At 45.1% G+C, this 21,632-nt stretch overlaps 1 protein-coding gene across 1 annotated transcript in view; it reads right to left on the reverse strand.

Annotated features, from left to right (window-relative positions):
* The window catches only part of nr2c2 (nuclear receptor subfamily 2, group C, member 2), a 388,941-nt gene that overhangs the window by 306,656 nt on the left and 60,653 nt on the right, over positions 1 to 21,632 (reverse strand). The window contains exon 3 of the mRNA XM_078210136.1: positions 6,065 to 6,188. The gene's annotated coding sequence lies outside the window, so the exon portion shown is untranslated. The remainder of the gene's footprint in view (positions 1 to 6,064; positions 6,189 to 21,632) is intronic.

Raw genomic sequence — 21,632 nt, forward strand, 5'->3', positions numbered from 1 at the left:
GTTAGATGGTAAACATTTTTACAAGTATAAAGCAAGGAAGGGAGCAGCTAAAGTAAACATTTGTCCCTTATAGGATGCGACTAGGCAATTAATGATGGGAAACAAGGAAAGGGCAGAGATTTTAAACATGCATTTTGCATGTCTTCATAGTAGAAGACACTGAAGGCATCCCAAGTGAAATCAAGAAACTAAAGGGGAGGTGGAATTTAAAAATATTCACAATTACTAGAGAAAGAATACTGGGAAAATTAATGGGACTAAAGGCTGACAAATGCCCTGGACCTAAGTGGCTTCAGTGATAGTGGCTGTAGTTTTCCAAAATTTCCAAATGGTCCCTGCAGATGGGAAAACCGCAAATGTAACACCACTTTTCAAGAGAGGAGAGAGACAGAAAGCAGCAAACTATACATCAGTTAGTCTAACATCTGTCATTGGTAAATTGCTGGAATCCATTATTAAAGAGGCAGTAGCAGATCTTTCAGCAAATCATAATACAATCAACCAGAGTTAGCATGGTTTTGTGATGAGTCTGCTTAAGGACATAGATAGGAAGAATATAAAAGCAGAAAACTATTTAAATTGAGAGAGACTGAAGAATAGAGTATAGAGGGATCCGGGTATCCCAAATGGAATGTTGGTCTTTGTTGTGGGGTGAAGTATAAAGTTAGAGAAGACCAGCTATTACTGTACTGTACAGAGCATTGGTGAGACTGCACCTGAAGCACTGTGTACAGTTTTGGTCGTCTCACTTAAGAAGGGATATATCTGAAATGGAAGCAGATCAGAGAATGTTCATGAAGCTGATTCCTGGGACGAAAGGTTTGTTTATAAGGAAAGACTGAGCAGGTTGGGCTTTCACCCATTGGACTTTAGAAAAATTAGAGGTGATCTTAACTGAAACGTATAGATTCTTAAGGGCCTTGACAACTTGGATGCTGAGAAGATATTTCCTCTCCTAGGGTAATACAAAACTAGGGGCCGCAGTTTAAAAATAAGGGACCTCCCATTTAAGATGAAGATGAGGAGGAATTTCCTCTCTCAAGAGTAATTGTTCTTTGGAACTCTCTTCCCCCGAATAGTGGATTTTGATTTGATTTGATTTTTTGTCACATGTATTAACATACAGTGAAAAGTATTATTTCTTGCACACTATGCAGACAAAACATACTGTTCATAGAGAAGGAAATGAGAGAGTGCAAAATGTAGTGTTACAGTCATAGCTAGGATGTAGAGAAAGGTCAACTTAATGCAAGGTAAGTCCATTCAAAAGTCTGACAGCAGCAGGGAAGAAGCTGTTCTTGAGTTGGTTGGTTCGTGACCTCAGACTTTTGTATCTTTTTTCCGACGGAAGAAGGTGGAAGAGAGAATGTCTGGGGTGCATGGGGTCATTGAATATCAGACAAGTTTTAACAAAGAACAAAGAAAATTACAGCACAGGGACAGGCCCTTCGGCCTTCCAAGCCTGCACTGACCATGCTGCCCGACTTAACTAAAACCCCTTACGCTTCCGGGGACCACATTCCTCTACTCCCATCTCATTCATGTAATTGTCAAGACGCCCCTTAAAAGTCACTACCGTATCTGCTTCCACTACCTCCCCTGGCAACGAGTTCCAGGCACCCACCACTCTCTGTGTAAAAAATCTACCTCGTACATCTCTTTTAAAACTTGCCCCTCGCACCTTAAACCTATGCCCCCTGGTAATTGACTCTTCCACCCTGGGAAAAAGCTTCTGACTATCCACTCTGTCCATGCCCCTCATAATCTTGTAGCCTTCTATCAGGTCTCCCCTCAACCTCCATCGCTCCAGTGACAACAAACCAAGTTTCTCCAACCTCTCCTCATAGCTAATGCCCTCCATACCAGGCAACATCCTGGTAAATCTTTTCTACACCCTCTCCGAAGCCTCCACATCCTTCTGGTAGTGTGGCGACCAGAATTGAACACTATATTCCAAGTGCGACCTCACTAAGGTTCTATAAAGCGTCACCATGACTTGCCAATTTTTAAACTCAATACCCCGGCCGTTGAAGGCAAGCATGCAGAATGCCTTCTTGACTACCTTCTCCACCTGCATTGCCATTTTCAGTGACCTGTGTACCTGTACACCCAGATCCCTTTGCCTATCAATATTCCGAAGGGTTCTGCCATTTACTGTATATTTCCTATGCTTATTAGACCTTCCAAAATGCATTATCTCACATTTGTCCGGATTAAACTTCATCTGCCATCTCTCCGGCCAAGTCTCCAACTGATCTATATCCTGCTGTATCCTCAGATGGTCCTCATCGCTATCCGCAAATCCACCAACCTTTGTGTCATCCGCAAACTTACTAATCAATCCAGTTACATTTTCCTCCAAATCATTTATATATATTACAAACAGCAAAGGTCCCAGCACTTGAAAGTGGAGTCACAGGTGGACAGAGTGGTGAAGAAGGCATTGGGCATGCTTGGTTTCATCGGTCAGAACATTGATACAGGAGTTGGGATGTCCTGTTGAAGTTGTAAAAGACATTGGTAAGGCCACACTTGGAATACTGTGTGCAGTTCTGGTCACCCTATTATAGAAAGGATATTATTAAACTAGAAAGAGTGCAGAAAAGATTTACTAGGATGCTACCGGGACTTGATGGTTCGAGTTATAAGGAGAAGCTGGATAGACTGGGACTTTTTTCTCTGGAGCGTAGGAGGCTGAGGGGTGATCTTACAGAGGTCTGTAAAATAATGAGGGGCACAGATCAGTTAGACAGCCAATATATTTTCCCAAAGATAGGGGAGTCTAAAACTCGAGGGCATAGGTTTAAGGTGAGAGGGGAGAGATACAAAAGTGTCCAGAGGGGCAATTGTTTCACACAGAGGGTGGTGAGTGTCTGGAACAAGCTGCCCGAGGTAGTAGTAGAGGCGAGTACAATTTTGTCTTTTAAAATGCATTTAGATAGTTACATGGATAAGGTGGGTATAGAGGGATATGGGCCAAATGCGGGCAATTGGGATTAGCCTAGGGGTTTTAAAAAAAAGGGCGGCATGGACAAGTTGGGCCGAAGGGCCTGTTTCCATGCTGTAAGCCCCTAAAAGTCTTTGACTAACAGGGAACTGTTTATATGAAAACAATATGAACAAAGTAAGAGATTTAAGTAAGAATGAGATTTGAACAAGTATTTCTGATTTAAACATGTATTCTGGATTTTAAAATGTATTTTTAAAATAATTGTACACTTTAGCCAAAGGCAGGCTGCTGCAAAGCATCATGGGATGAAGACTTAGCAGACAAACTAATTTTGTCCCATTCTTTGGGACAATGAAACCACATAATGTGCATAGTTTTATCAGCAAAAGTTACAAACAGTATTGTTCCCAAAGCTACTTTATGAATAGGGCCGTTCAAGGTGTCCTGATAAGACAATTCTTATGTAAGAATGCCAGCCAGCTGGTTCAGCCCTTGACGCAACTAAGAACTGGGGGGGAACAGTAACTTTGATCTTTGTAGCTAAGCGTCTAGGGTTGCTAAGCGACATGGGGAAGAAGCATCCAGATTCTACGGACCAATGAAATCCCATGATGTCAGAAGGTACAATGCAATTGGATAAGGTATATGACAATTATTAACAGTGATTAATTTGTACTAATAATGATTGGTTCCTGACTACCAGAAAGGCGGGGAAAGTAAAACTTGAGAAATGTATAATTAATCTGTTTGATGCAGTGTAACTTCAGAGTGGTATTGGAATTCTCAAGGCCTTCTCTTTCAGTAAGGCATTGGACTGCCCAATTCTCATTCTCCCATCGATCGTTGGTCAAATGAAGATATATCTTTAACCGGGACACTGGCTTCGTGAGTCTTTGTATCAGCTGAAGTTTCAGCGTTACTTAGCCTCTGAAAATACCCTGCAACAACTTTGGTGCTGCAAGCAGGGTAGAGTCACCGGAATCCAGCAGCAGGACACGCCTCCTGCAAGAGAGTGAGTATATTTTATTGTTACCACCCAAATAGTTAGAGGAGTAACGTGTCAAGCTGTCAGAGTCGTAAGTTGACCTACCTGAACAAGTGCAAGAGGTTGCGAAAAACACTGTCGCTATGTAAAGAAATCGTGCTTAAAGGGGGGATGGGGGACGGACTCTTGCAGCTGCCCAGTACAGCAGAGTTAAGATGCTGCACGGTAGACAAAGACGTGAAGTGTTGGGTGCGCTTAATGCGGGGGACCAGGGACGCACTCCTGGCATGCCCCGAGGAGCAGAGCAAAAAGCCGCGCACCAGGGAAAAGGATGAGTGCCACATGAGAGTGACGGTCCAGGTGCAGAGGTCCCCAGTAAGGGACGTAAGAGTGAGGAAAGCGTCAAAGGGATGAGAGCCACACGAGAGTGACGGTCAGTCCAGGCGCTAGCAATCCCCAGTGAGGGACATAGGAAGAGTAGGCGTCAAGGATGAAGACCGCATCCAGAAGGTTGACGGAAGGGCCCGACGCAGGGGTCTCAGGTCTCTTGAGAAGGACTCGGGGGGGGGGGGGAAAAATAGAGAAAAGGTTGTGAAACGATGGTGACAGTCTATCCAAATGCAAAAGATTTTCAGTGGGGAGCTGAAAATAGTCTGATATAAACAATAGCAACAGAGCATGGAAAATTAATAAAGAAAATGATAGATAAAGGGTATAACCCAGAAGCGCCTGACACTGAGAAGAAGGCATGGTGGAAAGGTCAAGTGAAATATAAAACCGAAATGGCTGCTGTTATATTAGCAGCTCTGATGAAAAACCACCTCCAGAAAGAGACTTGCAGTAAGCAAGTAGCCGCAGTAAACGCAGCACAGGAAGAAACCAAAAACACACCTGTCGGAAGACTGGTAACAGGACGAATGCACCCCTATTCCCAGAGGAATCGGACAAAGAGGAAGTAGGTTTGAAAGGTTCATCAGAAGAAGCAGTTCAGGAAGGTGGCAATCTCCCTTCCTATAGTGTGATAGACCCGTCCATTCCCGTAGAACCAATCCAAACCATAGTGAAAACCCCTGCAAATGTGGGAGGAGTTGCCAGTACAATTACTCAAGAAGTGCCACTGACAGTGGCTGAGAAACAGATGTTTATGGATAAGTTAGGTCTGTTACGCCGTAACCACCAGAATTTGGCATTTTGGGAAAACATGGGCGAATTAAAAGTTCATAATTTAACTCTAGATGACGTAAGGATGTTAGTAAAGGGAAAATTAGCTGGAACACACGCGCCGCACCCACACACAGGCAAACTTGGCATCACTGACATCATAAATTCCTTGCAAATAAATGTGAAATCTAACTTAATGTTGCATAAGTTCAGAAGATGCCGTATGAGGAAGAAGTGCAGCAGGCACTATTGTAATGAACTGCGTTAATTGATAAATTAATACTAAAGTTATATTCCATGAGAGGTTTTTATCACATCTCATTTAATGAATTGCTTGAGGTGCAATGACTGTCTGAGAGACAAACATACAACTATTTTTAATATAGCAAGATCCCGTTAGTGAGAATGAAAAAGGAGCCCCCAAAAATCAGAAAAGAACCCTTGAGAAGTTCTCATGAGCCCTCAAAAAATATATTGGCTCCTGTATTATATTATTAATGATTTCCTCAGGATTCTCTCCTACGAACTACCTAATGGATACCTGGTCCTTCTTGTCATCTTTTTTTAAAGATGGGAACTACATTAATCCATTCTAGTCTACAGGAACCATCTCAGAGTTCAGTGAGCTATTAAAAGTACAAGCTAGGGATTCAAACAGGATGTGTCCTACCTGCTTAACAGCCTTCAGTTGGATAACATGCGGGTTAGCTGCCCTATCTATTTTCAAGTTATTCTATCTGAAATATCTGTTAATCTAATTTAAAATTGCTCATTGTATTAGTAAAATCATTCAATTATAATTCAAAGCATCATTTTGAAGAGTGAAGACCAATGCAAAGTACTCATTGAAAAATTCCACTAAACCCAGTGATTCCTTTATAAGCTATCTTTGAATTTTTTTCAATAGCCCAATACAATCCTTGAAAATTCTCTGACTCTTCACCTAAGTGAAAAGATTTGCTCATTACCTCCGCAATTGTTGGTGATCTTTGTCATCAGCCCATGAGTTGATCCAACAGCAAATTTTGTTTTCTTAAATTCAATGCTGTTTAGTTCATCTGGAAGAATCGGATCTGTACATACTTGAAGAAACTAAGGGAGAGATAGAAGAGGCATGAGTTTATATATTTGTATACATAAAAATTCAATAGGTAAGTGAACAGTGTAAGAACATTGGCAGATAACTAAGTTCTGCATTCAAAGAGGATAAAGGAGCAAATCCAGAGTATTAGATACCAGTTAGCTCAAAATCACTGGTCAGAATGTATGCAAATCCCTCAAAGATGTACGGAAAAACATGAAAATAGGATAAATAATAGTCAGCATAGGTTTCAAAAGCGGATGGTTGACCAATCATATTTGAATAAGCAACAGAAAGTGTAGGTGAGGAAACATACAACATGCAATATTTGGATTTTCAAAAGGCTGGGACAAGGTACCATATTATGAGAAACCCTACAGCACAGAAAGAGGCCATTCGGCCCATCGAGTCTGCACCGACCACAATCCCACCCAGGCCCTACCCCCATATCCCTACATATTTTACCCACTAATCCCTCTAACCTACGCATCCCAGGACTCTAAGGGGCAATTTTAGCATGGCCAATCAACCTAACCCGCACATCTTTGGACTGTGGGAGGAAACCGGAGCACCCGGAGGAAACCCACGCAGACACGAGGAGAATGTGCAAACTCCACACAGACAGTGATCCAAGCCGGGAATTGAACCCAGGTCCCTGGAGCTGTGAAGCAGCAGTGCTAACCACTGTGCTACCGTGGCTACAGTTAGAGCTTCTAGAGTCAAGGAACAGATGGCAGAATGGCTTTCAAACAAGTTACTAAGCTAAAAACAGAAAACTGTTGTTAGAGACAGGAGGAGGCGCTAATTTCTCTTTTCACCACTGATCCATAAACACAAAAGTGTCTTGATTTGCTTCCCCCTTGTTAAGCGGTGGTGCATTTGCCAGTTCCTCAGTTTTGGTGTGATCCAATTTCTAGCAATAGCCCCAGAGCAAGCTTGAGATACGATGAACTGATTGGATTAGTTTATTTGCTGACATTCAAAACACGGGAGGTGGTGGGGTGGGGGTCGCAACGTTGCCTGCTTTGCATTTGTACAGTAAAAGAGGGATAGAGCAAAGAAAGATTTACGGGGCAGAAACCATAGAGAAAAGGAATAGTATTTAGAACATAGAACATAGAACAGTACAGCACAGAACAGGCCCTTCGGCCCACGATGTTGTGCCGACCTTCATCTGAAACCAAGATCAAGCTATCCCACTCCCTACCATCCTGGTGTGCTCCATGTGCCTATCCAATAACCGCTTAAATGTTCCTAAAGTGTCTGACTCCACCATCACTGCAGGCAGTCCATTCCACACCCCAACCACTCTCTGCGTGAAGAACCTACCTCTGATATCCTTCCTATATCTCCCACCATGAACCCTATAGTTATGCCCCCTTGTAATAGCTCCATCCACCCGAGGAAATAGTCTTTGATAAAGGTACTTAGTGCGGATCTGCAGTGGTTCAGTAAGGTGATTCACCAGCACCTTCTGAAGATATGCAATAATTGCTGGCCTGGCAACAACACCATATCACATGATCGGAAAAAATATTATGAACAGATGCAATAGGTAGATTCCCATGAAAATATCCAAAACTACAAGTCACTGATATATGATAATCAATATTAAATCATGAATAAATCCAATGTCGCTCTTTATTTAAAGTGGTTGCACACTTAGTTACCTCCTCAAAAGATTCTATCAAATTTGTGAGGCACGACTTGCCCTTCACGAATCCGTGCTGACTATCCCGGATTAATCCGCATCTTTCTCAATGGTCGTAAATCCCATCCCTAAGGACCATTTCCATCAATTTACCAACCACCGAAGTAAGACTAACCGGCCTATAATTACCAGGGTCATTTCTATTCCCTTTCTTAAACAGGGGAACAACATTCGCCACTCTCCAGTCCTCTGGCACCATCCCCATGGACAGTGAGGACCAAAGATCAAAGCCAGAGGCTCTGCAATCTCATCCCTTGCCTCCCAAAGAATCCTAGGATATATTTCATCAGGCCCAGGGGACTTATCGACCTTCAGTTTATTCAAAACTGCTAGTACATCCTCCCTCCGAACATCTACTTACTCCAGCCTATTAGCCTGTAACACCTTCTCTTCCTCAAAAACATGGCCCCTCTCCTTGGTGAACACTGAAGAAAAGTATTCATTCATCACCTCTCCTATCTCTACTGACTCCATACACAAGTTCCCACTACTGTCCTTGACCGACCTTAACCTCACCCTGGTCATTCTTTTATTCCTCACATGGGGTTTTCCTTGATCCAACCCGCCAAGGACTTCTCATGCCCCCTCCTAGCTCTCCTAAGCCCCTTTTTCAGCTCATTCCTTGCTAACTTGTAACCCTCAATCGAGCCATCTGAACCTTGTTTCCTCATCCCTACATAAGCTTCCCTCTTCCTTTTTACAAGACATTCCACCTCTTTTGTGAACCAGGGTTCCCTCACTCGGCCATTTCCTCCCTGCCTGGCAGGGACATACCTATCAAGGACACACAGTATTTGTTCCTTGAAAAAGTTCCACTTTTCTTTAGTGCCTTTCCCTGACAGTTTCTGTTCCCATCTTATGCCCCCTAATTCTTGCCTAATCGCATCATAATTACCTCTCCCCCAATTATAAACCTTGCCCTGCCGTACGGCCCCATCCCTCTCCATTGCAATAACAAAAGACACCGAATTGTGGTCACTATCTCCAAAGTGCTCTCCCACAACCAAATCTAACATTTGGCCTGGTTCATTTCCCAGTACCAAATCCAATGTGGCCCCACCTCTTGTCGGCCTATCCACATATTGTGTCAGGAAACCCTCCTGCACACACTGCACAAAAACTGCCCCATCCGAACTATTCGACCTACAAAGGTTCCAATCAATATTTGGAAAGTTAAAGTCCCCCATGACAACTACCCTGTGTCCCCCACACAAAGAACAAAGAACAAAGAACAATACAGCCCTCCAAGCCCGCGCCGCTCCCCGGTCCAGGATTGAATCCTGAATCCAGGATCCCCGCCCAATTTTCCAGCCTATCTACATACCAATATCCTATCCACCGAGCTGTCCCCCACAGCTACGATGCTTTGTTCATTACAACCTATTAACTCACCCCCACCCCCCCATTCCAGACCATGTGATCTCCAGGGAGAGGCGAAAACCCAGAGTGAAAAACCCCAGGGCCAATATGGGGAAAAAAAAATCTGGGAAATTCCTCTCCGACCCCCTGAGGCGATCGAAACGAGTCCAGGAGATCACAATGGCCCTGATCGGAAAATGCTTCCCAACCCTAGTCATTTCCACTTCCACGAGAAACAAGGAACAATTAGCCCGCGCCGCTCCCTGGTCCAAACTAGACCACTCTTTTGTATCCTTCCATTTCCACTCCGTTCATATAGCTGTCTAGATAAGTCTTAAACGTTCCCAGTGTGTCCACCTCCACCACCTTGCCCGGCAACACATTCCAGGCCCCCACGACCCTCTGTGTGAAATATGTCCTTCTGATATCTGTGTTAAACCTCCCCCCCTTCACCTTGAACCTATGACCCCTCGTGAACGTCACCACCGACCCGGGGAAAAGCTTCCCACCGTTCACCCTATCTATGCCTTTCATAATTTTATACACCTCTATTAAGTCTCCCCTCATCCTCCGTCTTTCCAAGGAGAACAACCCCAGTTTCCCCAATCTCTCCTCATAACCAAGCCCCTCCATACCAGGCAACATCCTGGTAAACCTCCTCTGTACTCTCTCCAAAGCCTCCACATCCTTCTGGTAGTGTGGCGACCAGAACTGGACGCAGTATTCCAAATGCGGCCGAACCAACGTTCTATACATCTGCAACATCAGACCCCAACTTTTATACTCTATGCCCCGTCCTATAAAGGCAAGCATGCCATATGCCTTCTTCACCACCTTCTCCACCTGTGACGTCACCTTCAAAGATCTGTGGACTTGCACACCCAGGTCCCTCTGCGTCTCTACACCCTTTATGGTTCTTCCATTTATCGTGTAGCTCCTCCTTACATTATTCCCACCAAAATGCATCACTTCGCATTTATCAGGATTGAACTCCATCTGCCATTTCCTTGCCCAAATTTCCAGCCTATCTATATCCTTCTGCAGCCTCTGACAATGTTCCTCACTATCTGCAAGTCCTGCCAGTTTTGTGTCGTCCGCAAACTTACTGATCACCCCAGTTACTCCTTCTTCCAGATCATTTATATAAATCACAAACAGCAGAGGTCCCAATACAGAGCCCTGCGGTACACCACTAGTCACAGGCCTCCAGCCGGAAAAAGACCCTTCCACTACCACCCTCTGTCTTCTATGACCAAGCCAGTTCTCCACCCATCTAGCCACCTCCCCCTTTATCCCATTGGATCCAACCTTTTTCACTAGCCTACCATGAGGGACTTTGTCAAACGCTTTACTAAAGTCCATATAGACAACATCCACGGCCCTTCCTTCGTCAACCATTTTGGTCACTTCTTCAAAAAACACCACCAGGTTAGTGAGGCATGACCTCCCTCTCACAAAACCATGTTGACTATCGTTAATGAGTTTATTCCTTTCTAAATGCGCATACATCCTATCTTTAAGAATCTTCTCCAACAACTTCCCCACCACGGACGTCAAGCTCACCGGCCTATAATTACCCGGGTTATCCTTCCTACCCTTCTTAAATAACGGGACCACATTGGCTATCCTCCAATCCTCTGGGACCTCACCTGTGTCCAGTGACGAGACAAAGATTTGCGTCAGAGGCCCAACGATTTCACCTCTCGTCTCCCTGAGCAGCCTTGGATAGATTCCATCAGGCCCTGGGGATTTGTCAGTCTTTATATTCTCTAACAAACCTAACACTTCCTCCTTTGTAATGGAGATTTTCTCCAACGGTTCAACACTCCCCTCAGAGACACTCCCAGTCAACACATCCCTCTCCTTTGTGAATACCGACGCAAAGTATTCATTTAGGATCTCCCCTACCTCTTTGGGCTCCAAGCATAAGTCCCCACTTTTGTCCCTGAGAGGTCCGATTTTTTCCCTAACAACCCTTTTGTTCCTAACGTATGAATAAAATGCCTTGGGATTCTCCTTAATCCTGTCTGCCAAGAACATTTCGTGACCCCTTTTTGCTCTTCTAATTCCCCGTTTGAGTACTTTCCTACTTTCATTGTACTCCTCCAGAGCTCCCTCCGTTTTTAGCTGATTGGACCTAACATACGCCTCTCTTTTCCTTTTGACCAGTCCCTCAATTTCCCTGGTTATCCACGGTTCCCTAATCCTACCCTTCCTATCCTTCTTTTTTACAGGCACATGCTTGTCCTGTAGCCCTAACAACCGTTCCTTAAAAGACTGCCACATACCAGATGTGGATTTACCCTCAAACAGCCTCTCCCAATCAAGAGCTGCCAATTTCTGCCTTATCCCAATAAAGTTAGCCTTCCCCCAATCCAACACCTTACCTTTGGGACACCACTCATCCTTTTCCATCACTATCCTAAAGCTAACAGAATTGTGGTCACTATTTGCCACATGTTCCCCAACCAAAACTTTGAAGACCTGACCGGGCTCATTCCCCAGTACCAGGTCCAGTATAGCCCCCTCTCTAGTCGGGCTGTCCACATATTGTTCCAACGAACCCTCCTGTACACATTTTACAAATTCCTCCCCATCCAGAGTCCCTGCCCTCAGCGATTTCCAGTCTATACCAGGGAAATTAAAGTCTCCCAGTACAACAACCCTATATTTCCTGCACCTATCCAGTATCTCCTGACATATCCATTCTTCCACTTCCCTTGGGCTGTTGGGGGGCCTGTAGTACACCCCCAACATAGTGACTGCGCCTTTCCTGTTTCTAAGCTCCACCCAGAGTGACTCGCTACACGACTCCTCCGAATTGTCCTCCCTCTGCACCGCTGTAATATGCTCTCCAACCAATACCGCTACTCCCCCACCTCTTTTGGCCCCTCCTCTGTCTCGCCTAAAACACTTGTACCCTGGAATATTCAGCTGCCAGTCCTGTCCCTCTTTCAACCAAGTCTCTGTCACCGCAACCACATCCAAATTCCTCGTGCGCATTAAGGCCCCAAGTTCGTCTGTTTTACCTGCTACGCTCCTTGCATTGAAGTATAAGCACTCCAGACCCCCAGGCTCAGTGAGGGGGTCACCTATCCATAATCTGCTTAGCAATTTCTTCCTCCACATCTCTATTACTATTTGGGGGCCTATAGTAAACTCCTAACAACGTGACCGCTCCTTTCCTATTTCTAACTTCAGCCCATATTACCTCAGTATGCAGATCCCCCTCGAAGTGCCTTTCCACAGCCGTTAAACTATCCTTGATTAACAATGCTACTCCTCCACCTCTTTTACCAGCTTCCCTACACTGAAGTTAAGATTTGCAATTGAAGAGACAACAAAACGAATTAAACTTACCCCGCCTCACCCTTTCTGCCTAAGCCCTTAGAGCCAAAGCCCTTTCAGCTCTCACTCTGCTCCCTGCTTACTCCACTGCCCGCTCAAAAGTGCGGCCTGCTTTTAAACCCACCAAAAACCTTCCCTGGCCTCTCCTGGGCCTACTTCTGGTTTCGGAAAAAACCTCCAATTTTAAACACAAAAATCACTGAAAAATAAATAACTCAAAATAAATATCTCACACTCTGTGCATCATAGAGTGCACTAGCATGAATCACGCTAAAAATCAGTGAGCAGGGCCAATTCCCACTGGTGAGGCCAGCTGCATAAAGCTGAGCGCATGCGCCAATCTATCAGCACTAGTGGGGTCCTTGATTATGCTGGCTGCATTCCCGAGACAGCGGGAAGTATGGACAGCAGTGGGTGGCAGGCTGGTTTGTGTGATGGATTGGGCTACTTTCACAACTCTTTGTAGTTTCTTGTGGTCTTGGTCAGAGCAGGAGCCATATCAAGCTGTGATGCATCTGGAAAGGATGCTTTCAATGGTGCATCTGTAAAAATTGGTGCGAGTCGTAGTGAGAGCATTCTGGGAGAAGTCGCTGCAGTCATATCTGCTGAAAAGTGGGAAGTGGAAGTACTGGTGTCAAGGAGCCTCCCTCCCTCGGTCCTCCTCTGACCAAAAAAAAGGCACAGACATTACAAGTCAGAAAGTGAGACCAATGGACGCAGCTGTTTGGTGAGTAAGTCCTGGTGATAGGATTTATAGTTATGGGGATAGGATTTATAGTTATTTGGAGAGTAATGAATTGATAGGTGATAGTCAGCATGGTTTTGTGGCAGGTAGGTCGTGCCTTACTAACCTTATTGAGTTTTTTGAGAAAGTGACCAAGGAGGTGGATGGGGGCAAGGCAGTGGACGTGGTATATATGGATTTTAGTAAGGCGTTTGATAAGGTTCACCATGGTAGGCTTCTGCAGAAAATGCAGATGTATGGGATTGGGGGTGATCTAGGAAATTGGATCAGGAATTGGCTAGCGGATAGGAAACAGAGGGTGGTGGTTGATAGTAAATATTCATCATGGAGTGCGGTTACAAGTGGTGTACCTCAGGGATCTGTTTTGGGGCCACTGCTGTTTGTAATATTTATTAATGATCTGGATGAGGGTATAGTTGGGTGGATTAGCAAATTTGCTGATGACACCAAAGTCGGTGGTGTGGTAGACAGTGAGGAAGGGTGTCGTAGTTTGCAGGAAGACTTAGACAGGTTGCAAAGTTGGGCCGAGAGGTGGCGGATGGAGTTTAATGCGGAGAAGTGTGAGGTAATTCACTTTGGTAGGAATAACAGATGTGTTGAGTATAGGGCTAACGGGAGGACTTTGAATAGTGTGGAGGAGCAGAGGGATCTAGGTGTATGTGTGCATAGATCCCTGAAAGTTGGGAATCAAGTAGATAAGGTTGTTAAGAAGGCATATGGTGTCTTGGCGTTTATTGGTAGGGGGATTGAATTTAGGAGTCGTAGCGTTATGTTGCAACTGTACACAACTCTGGTGCGGCCGCACTTGGAGTACTGTGTGCAGTTCTGGTCCCCACATTACAGGAAGGATGTGGAGGCTTTGGAGAGGGTGCAGAGGAGGTTTACCAGGATGTTGCCTGGTATGGAGGGGAGATCCTATGAGGAGAGGCTGAGGGATTTGGGATTGTTTTCGCTGGAAAGGCGGCGGCTAAGAGGGGATCTTATTGAAACATATAAGATGATTAGAGGTTTAGATAGGGTGGATAGTGATAGCCTTTTTCCTCTGATGGAGAAATCCAGCACGAGGGGGCATGGCTTTAAATTGAGGGGGGGTAGTTATAGAACCGATGTCAGGGGTAGGTTCTTTACCCAGAGGGTGGTGAGGGATTGGAATGCCCTGCCAGCATCAGTAGTAAATGCGCCTAGTTTGGGGGCGTTTAAGAGATCCGTAGATAGGTTCATGGACGAAAAGAAATTGGTTTAGGTTGGAGGGTCACAGTTTTTTTTTAACTGGTCGGTGCAACATCGTGGGCCGAAGGGCCTGTTCTGCGCTGTAATGTTCTATGTTCTATGGTGGGTATTTCCAAACCATATTAAATTGAAACTAATTGTTTAGGCAAAGATAGGGAATTATTTTCTTTTTTCCCTTTCTAAAGGTTTTAGTCATGGCAGGAGAGCTCGAAGCTATGGTTTATTCTTGCTGCATGTGGGAGGCCAGGAACATTTCCAATGCCTGGGGCCAGCTGATAAAAGACTGGAAAAAAACAGCGGGATTTACTCCAGTTTTTACGCGAATTTGGCACTTAAGAATTCTTTCGGGGAGAATCCCATCCTAAATTTCCTTCGGATAAAGAGACCAAAAATGTTCACAATATTTCAGGTGTGGCCTTGTATAACTTTAGCAAGACTTCCCTTTTTCATACTCCATTCCCTTTGAAATAAAGGTTAATGTTGCACTTGTGTTTCCAATTACCTGCAGAACTTGCATGCCAGCTTTTTATGATTTATGCACAATGACTTTCAAATCCCTGTGCTCCAACTTTCTGCATCTTTCTCCAGTTAAATAATATTTAGCTCCTTCATTCTTCCTAGCAAAATACATAACTTCACATTTTTCAACATTATATTCCATCTGCCAAGTTTTTGCCCACTCATATAACCTGTCTATATCCATCTGTAGACTCTGTGTTATCCTCACCACTTGCCTCCCCAGCTACTTTTGTCATTCACAAACCTGGCAATAGTACATTCATTTCCCTTGTCCAAGTCATCAATATATACTGTAAATAATTGTGGCCCCAGTGCTGATCCCTATGCACTCCATTAGTTACAGGTTGCCATCCTGAAAATGATCCTCTTAGTCCAATTCCCGGTCTTTTGTCAGTTAGGCAATCCACTATCCATGCTGATATCTATTAAGTAGCCTTTTATGAGGTACCTTATCAAACAGCTTTTGGAATTCCAAGTATATTACATCTACTGGTTATCTATCCTGCGCATTACCACCTCAAAGAATTCTAATAAATTTGCCAAACATGACTTCCCCTTCATGAACAGTCTATAAACAGAACTAGAAGCAGAAGGCCTCATGACCTTGAAGTTTTGGTGACGGCCAATAAATTTGAGTATAAGCTAATAACAGAGGCAAACAAAGGATTAGAAAGTTGGATTTGTTATTATATTAACAAAGTCCTTGCAGGTGAGAATTATAAGGCTATTGAGATTTTGTAGAACAACGAGGTAATGAGTGGTCCCTCCCACAAGGAGAAAACCTTTTTAGCTTATTGAACACATTTGTGGGAATGTAGATTGTGGTAATGTGGCCCCTTTAAGGGCCAGACCTATGATGCGGGAAGCCAAGCCAAACGGGAGCAAGGGCGCGTGTCCTGAAACAGGGAGGATCCTCATTTGGAGCCAGGGAGGAGAAAAGAGTAAACCATTTCTTATCTGTGCCACGAGTCACCTTTCAATTTACTACACTGGTGACAAGGAAAAATTACATCAGTCATCGAGAGATCGCAGTGCACAGTTAGAGGGAGAGGAAAGTGATCAAAATTGAAAACAAACAGATAGACACCCTAAACATGCCTATCATTTGACCCAGAAGTTGACAGCTGAGGGCAATATATCAAAAGGTTGAATCATTTCTTCATAGCTAATGAGATCATGGCGGAGGCAAATGAAAGGTAATACTATTCACGGTCTGTGGCCCACAAACTTACAGCCTTGTGAGCAGTCTAACATCACCTGAAGCACCAGACACAAAGGGGGCGATTCTCACATCCCACTGCACTGATTTTTTAGCAGGCCAGGAGATTTAAGCAGCGCCGGATTAGCACAATGCGCGCTAGGCGCCCAGGTCCGAGCACTTATCCCAGTGCCGCACTGGAAATCGGCGCAGAACTGCATTATATATGCAGCTGCCAATCTAAATGTTTATTTAAATATAATTAGCGGGTCCAGTACTGAAGTCTCCGGATTTGCTAGCCTCTACCCCCTGCCAGGAATATTTGAGTATTTCACTCCAGCGGGGTTTACAGTATCTCTCCACTTGCGTGGAGCTGGCAGCCTGATCCCACTGGAGTGAAAGGGGGGGCAATCGGGGCCCCCAGAGCATCAGGTGGTAGGGGTGAGTGCCATCTCAAAGAAGAAATCATAGAAACCCTACAGTGCAGAAAGAGGCCATTTGGCCCATCGAGTCTGCACCGACCACAATCCCACCCAGGCCCTACCCCCATATCCCTACAGATTTACCCGCTAATCCCTCTAACCTACGCATCTCAGGACACTAAGGGGCAATTTTTTTAGCATGGCCAATGAACCTAACCCACACATCTTTGGACTGTGGGAGGAAACCAGAGCACCCGGAGGAAACCCACGCAGACACGAGGAGAATGTGCAAACTCCACACAGACAGTGACCCACGCCGGGAATCGAACCCAGGTCCCTGGAGCTGTGAAGCAGCAGTGCTAACCACTGTGCTACCGTGCCGCATTGGTAACTTGGCAGTGGCAGCCTGGGCTCCCTGGCACTGCCCACATGACAAAGTGCAATGTCGGGGGCACCTTGGCACTGCCCATCGGGCATGGAGCAATGCCAAGGGGGAGGGGCCTAATGGGGCAATTGGTGGTGGTGGGGGGGGGGGGGGGCGGTGGAGAGAGGGAAGCCAGCGATCTGGGCTGGCCATGGGTGGGGGTAGGGATCAGTGGGGGGGGATTGGCACTGCGAGGGGGCTGGGAAGATCAGGGCTGCCAGTGCGGGGGGGGGGTGGTGGGTTAGAAGGCTGGGCCCGGGCATGTTTGGGGGACCAGCGATCAGGCCATGGTGGGCTCGGAGGGCCAGCGTTGCGGGGCTCGTGGGGGGCTGCCCAGCAATCGGGAAGCTGGCAAACAGGGGCCACTGCGCATGCGCCGATCTCAGCGCTTACAGATCGGCGCATGCGCAATGGCCAGCTCAGCGCTATGCTGCCGGCCTCTTTTGAGCGTAATTCGCACTAGTGCACCCTGCAGTACACAGATTGTGGGAAATTCTTCTCTAAACTCCCACTGAAAAATCCAGCATGATTTATTCAATTTTTCACACAAATTCAACACTTTGAATGTTTTTGGGAGAACCATCCCAGAAGTCTTTGACCAGATAGTGGAATTGGTCAAAGACCATTTTAACCTCCGACCTTCAATCATCATGTTGCGGTATCAGTTTCATTCTGCTGAGATGAAGCCAGGGGAGTTTGTCTCTGGGTTCATGGCCAGATTGAAAGGGTCAGCAGAGTGCTGTGAATCTGTCCCAGCTTTAGGAGAAATATTAAGAGACTCTTTAGTCTTCGGGATCAACAGCCTCACAATACAAAAAAATCTGCTGGCTGAGACGAAAGGCTCTTTGGAAAAAGCTGTACAGATGACCCAAGCGACTGACTGCGCTGAACAGAGCATAAGTGGCATAAGAACATGGCGTGCCCACCGAGATGAACCATTTGTGGTGGGAAATGGCTGCTGTGAGGAGCGGCTGAGTGAGAGTGCAGCAGAGCCCCAGAAGGGGAGTACAGCACTGGGAATGGAAGCTTGTTTTCATTGTGGGGAAAGGCATTCCCAGGAAACTTGCCTGTGCAGGAATTACATACGTTTCTGTTGCAAGAGGAAGGGTCATTTACAGGCATGGTACAGAATGAATCAGGCAGGACAGAGCATACAATAAAACTAAAAATGCTTGGTTTAATACCATCAAAGCAACTGGATGAAGAGCCCAACAAGGGATCCACGATTATACTTTAAACCAGATCCAATTCAACAAGGTGCCGCCTATAGAAATTGCCTTGATGGCCAACAGCAGTTCTCTTAAATTGGAGGTCGACACTGGAGCCGCAGCCACAGTCAGAGGGGAACAAGCATTCAGATATCTCCAGTAAGGGATGAGACTGGTTGAAATAGCTAAAATTTAGGCTGGCTGGACATATTTAATATTCGGGATGAAGCATTTTAAGAGCTACTGTGAAGATACTCTGAAGTTGTTCCAGAAGGAACTTGGACAGATAAAAGGGGCTAAAGCCAAAATTTATTTGAACCCCGAGGCTACGTCAAAATTCTTTCAAGCCTGCCCAGTGCCTTACATTTTCATCCAACCAAACCATTGGTGATCTGTGATGCATCACCATATTGTGTGGGAGCAATCCTGTCCCACAAGATGTCAGATGGAATAAAGAGGCCAATTACATTTGTGTCAAGAACCTTATCAGATTCTGAGAACAAGTATTCTCAAATTGACAGAACCTGTTTATTTATTAGTGTCACAAGTAGGCTTACATTAACACTGCAATTAAGTTGTGAAAATCCCCTAGTAATCAAACTCCGGTGCCTGTTCGGGTACACTGAGGGAGAATTTAGCATGGCCAATGCACCTAATCAGCACGCCTTTCTGACTGTGGGAGGAAACCAGAGCACCCAGAGGAAATGCACGCAGACATGGGGAGAACGTGCAAACTCCACACAGTGACCCAAGCCGGAAATCGAACCTGGTTCCTTGACACTGTGAGGCAGCAGTGCTAACCACTATGCCACCGTGTCTCCCTTTATGCAGTAATTAATATAGTGAGGAAGTTTCATCTTCTTAAAATCCAGGTCAGAAACCCCAAGGTTTTTATGAAGTCAGCCTAGACCATACATAGAACATAAAACATATAACAGTACAGGCCCTTCGGCCCTCGATGTTGTGCCGAACCTTTTCCGAAACCAAGATCAAGCTATCCCACTCCCTATCATTCTGGTGTGCTCCATGTGCCTATCCAATAACCGCTTGAAAGTTCCTAAAGTGTCCGACTCCACTATCACAGCAGGCAGTCTATTCCACACCCCAACCACTCTCTGAGTAAAGAACCTACCTCATACATCCCTCCTATATCTTCCACCACGAACCTTATAGTTATGCCCCCTACTAACAGCTACATTCACCCAAGGAAATAGTCTCTGAATGTCCACTCTATCCCCCTCATCATCTTATAAACCTCTATTAAGTCGCCTCTCAACCTCCTCCGCTCTAAAGAGAAAAGCCCGAGCTCCCTCAACCTTTCCTCATAAGACCTACCCTCCAAACCAGGCAGCATCCTGGTAAATCTCCTTTGCGCTCTTTCCAGTGCTTCCATATCCTTCTTATAGTGAGGTGACCAGAACTGCACACAATATTCCAAATGTGGTCTCACCAAGGTCCTGTACAGTTGCAGCATAACCCTACGGCTCTTAAACTCAAACCCCGTTAATAAACGCTAACACACTATAGGCCTTCTTCACGGCTCTATCCACTTGAGTGGCAACCTTCAGAGATCTGTGGATATGAACCCCAAGATCTCTCTGTTCCTCCACATTCCTCAGAACCCTATCTTTGACCCTGTAATCCGCATTCAAATTTGTCCTCCCAAAATGAATCACTTCGCACTTATACATTTTACACTTTGAATTTAGCACGGGTAAGCATAAGATGTTCCACTCCAGGTATGATTCAAGTGACCCACTCGGGAGCTTTTATCAAACAAAGTTTATTTAAGAAAACAGTTGACGTACAATAAGACAATAGAATAACTTTTACCAATTACAAACAAGGAAAAAATACCATATTGTATAAAACTTAACAGCTAAATATACTGTTCCAACCAAACATCCTTACAAACATCCACCCCTTTCTCAGCTTAGCACAGAAAGCACGTATGCTCATGTGATGCTGGATCTGGCAGCTTTGCAATGCCTGCTGTGAATTAGTCCTTTAGACCAGGGAGAGAGACAAAAACACTGCGTTCAGCCTGCAGTCCAAACAGCTTCTAACAAACTGAAACTAACCCTTGAACTTTCTCAGTGAAAAAAACTGTCCCAAGGTACCACCTGACCTATCAATCATTCTTCCCCCAACAATTCAAAGAGGGTCATAACACTCCAGGAAACTGCATTAATCCAAATTAAAAATGAACATTGTTTCAATTATCTGGCTACAGTAACCACAAAAGATGCCAATACAGACAGCACGGTGCCAAAACTAAAGGCCTGGCCTGCTTGGAAAAACTTGAACATGATTAAAATACATTTCTTAAAGGCACAATAGCATCATAATCTATATAGATTCCAACTTGCAGTCTGTATGTAGTTTGCACGTCCTCCATGTGTCTGTGCTCCGGTTTCCTCCCACAATCCCACAGTTTCCTCCCACAGGGTAGGTTAGGTAGATTGGCCATGATAAATTGCCCCTAAGTGTTCCAAGATATGTATGTTTTGGGGAAGCAGGGTAAATCATGGAGTAGGCCAGGAGTTGAGCCTTTAAGATGCTCTGTCGGAGAGTCAGTGCAGACTCGAGGGGCCACATGGCCTCCTTCTGTACTGTGGAGATTCTATGATAGATGGTAGATATTTCACAATAATATCAGATCACAAGCCACTATTAGATTTATTCCGAGAAGATAAGCCAATGCCACCAATTTGCTGTGCGAGGGTCCAGAGACGAGCTTTATTGTTAGCTGCATACAGAGTCTTTCAAGCATAGGCCTGGGACGCAAATATCGAAAACAGATGCATTCAGATGCTTCACTCTGCTACAGACAGTACCGTCACTGCTTGTACCACAAGAAATAGTGTTGGCGTTGCACCTGTGGGAGATATTGCTGGTCTCATGTAAAAGCATGGACCTAAAGGCACCAAGTGGTATTAAAATTATGATAAATCAAAGCAAATCAGATCCTAATTAGTGTAGAATGTAGATAACATGTGAGGACGGCGTGTTATTGTGAGGGTGCTACCACAGGTGTGATGGCTTTTATTACAGGAATTACGCGACACACATCCAGGGTAAAGTATGATGAAAGCACTTGCCTGGCATCGAGAAAGAAAATCAAAAGAATGGTCAGCCAGTACCCGAGTTGTGAAACGCAGCAGACATTGCTGCCACCGGCAAAAATGCATCGGTGGGAATTGGCCGTGGTTATGACTGCACACACATTTTCCAGGACATTCTTAGGACATAAGTTTGCCATCTTGGTTGATGCACATTCTCAATGGCGAG

Source organism: Mustelus asterias, chromosome 3, assembly GCF_964213995.1.
Source record: "Mustelus asterias chromosome 3, sMusAst1.hap1.1, whole genome shotgun sequence".
NCBI classification, from domain to species: Eukaryota; Metazoa; Chordata; class Chondrichthyes; order Carcharhiniformes; family Triakidae; genus Mustelus; species Mustelus asterias.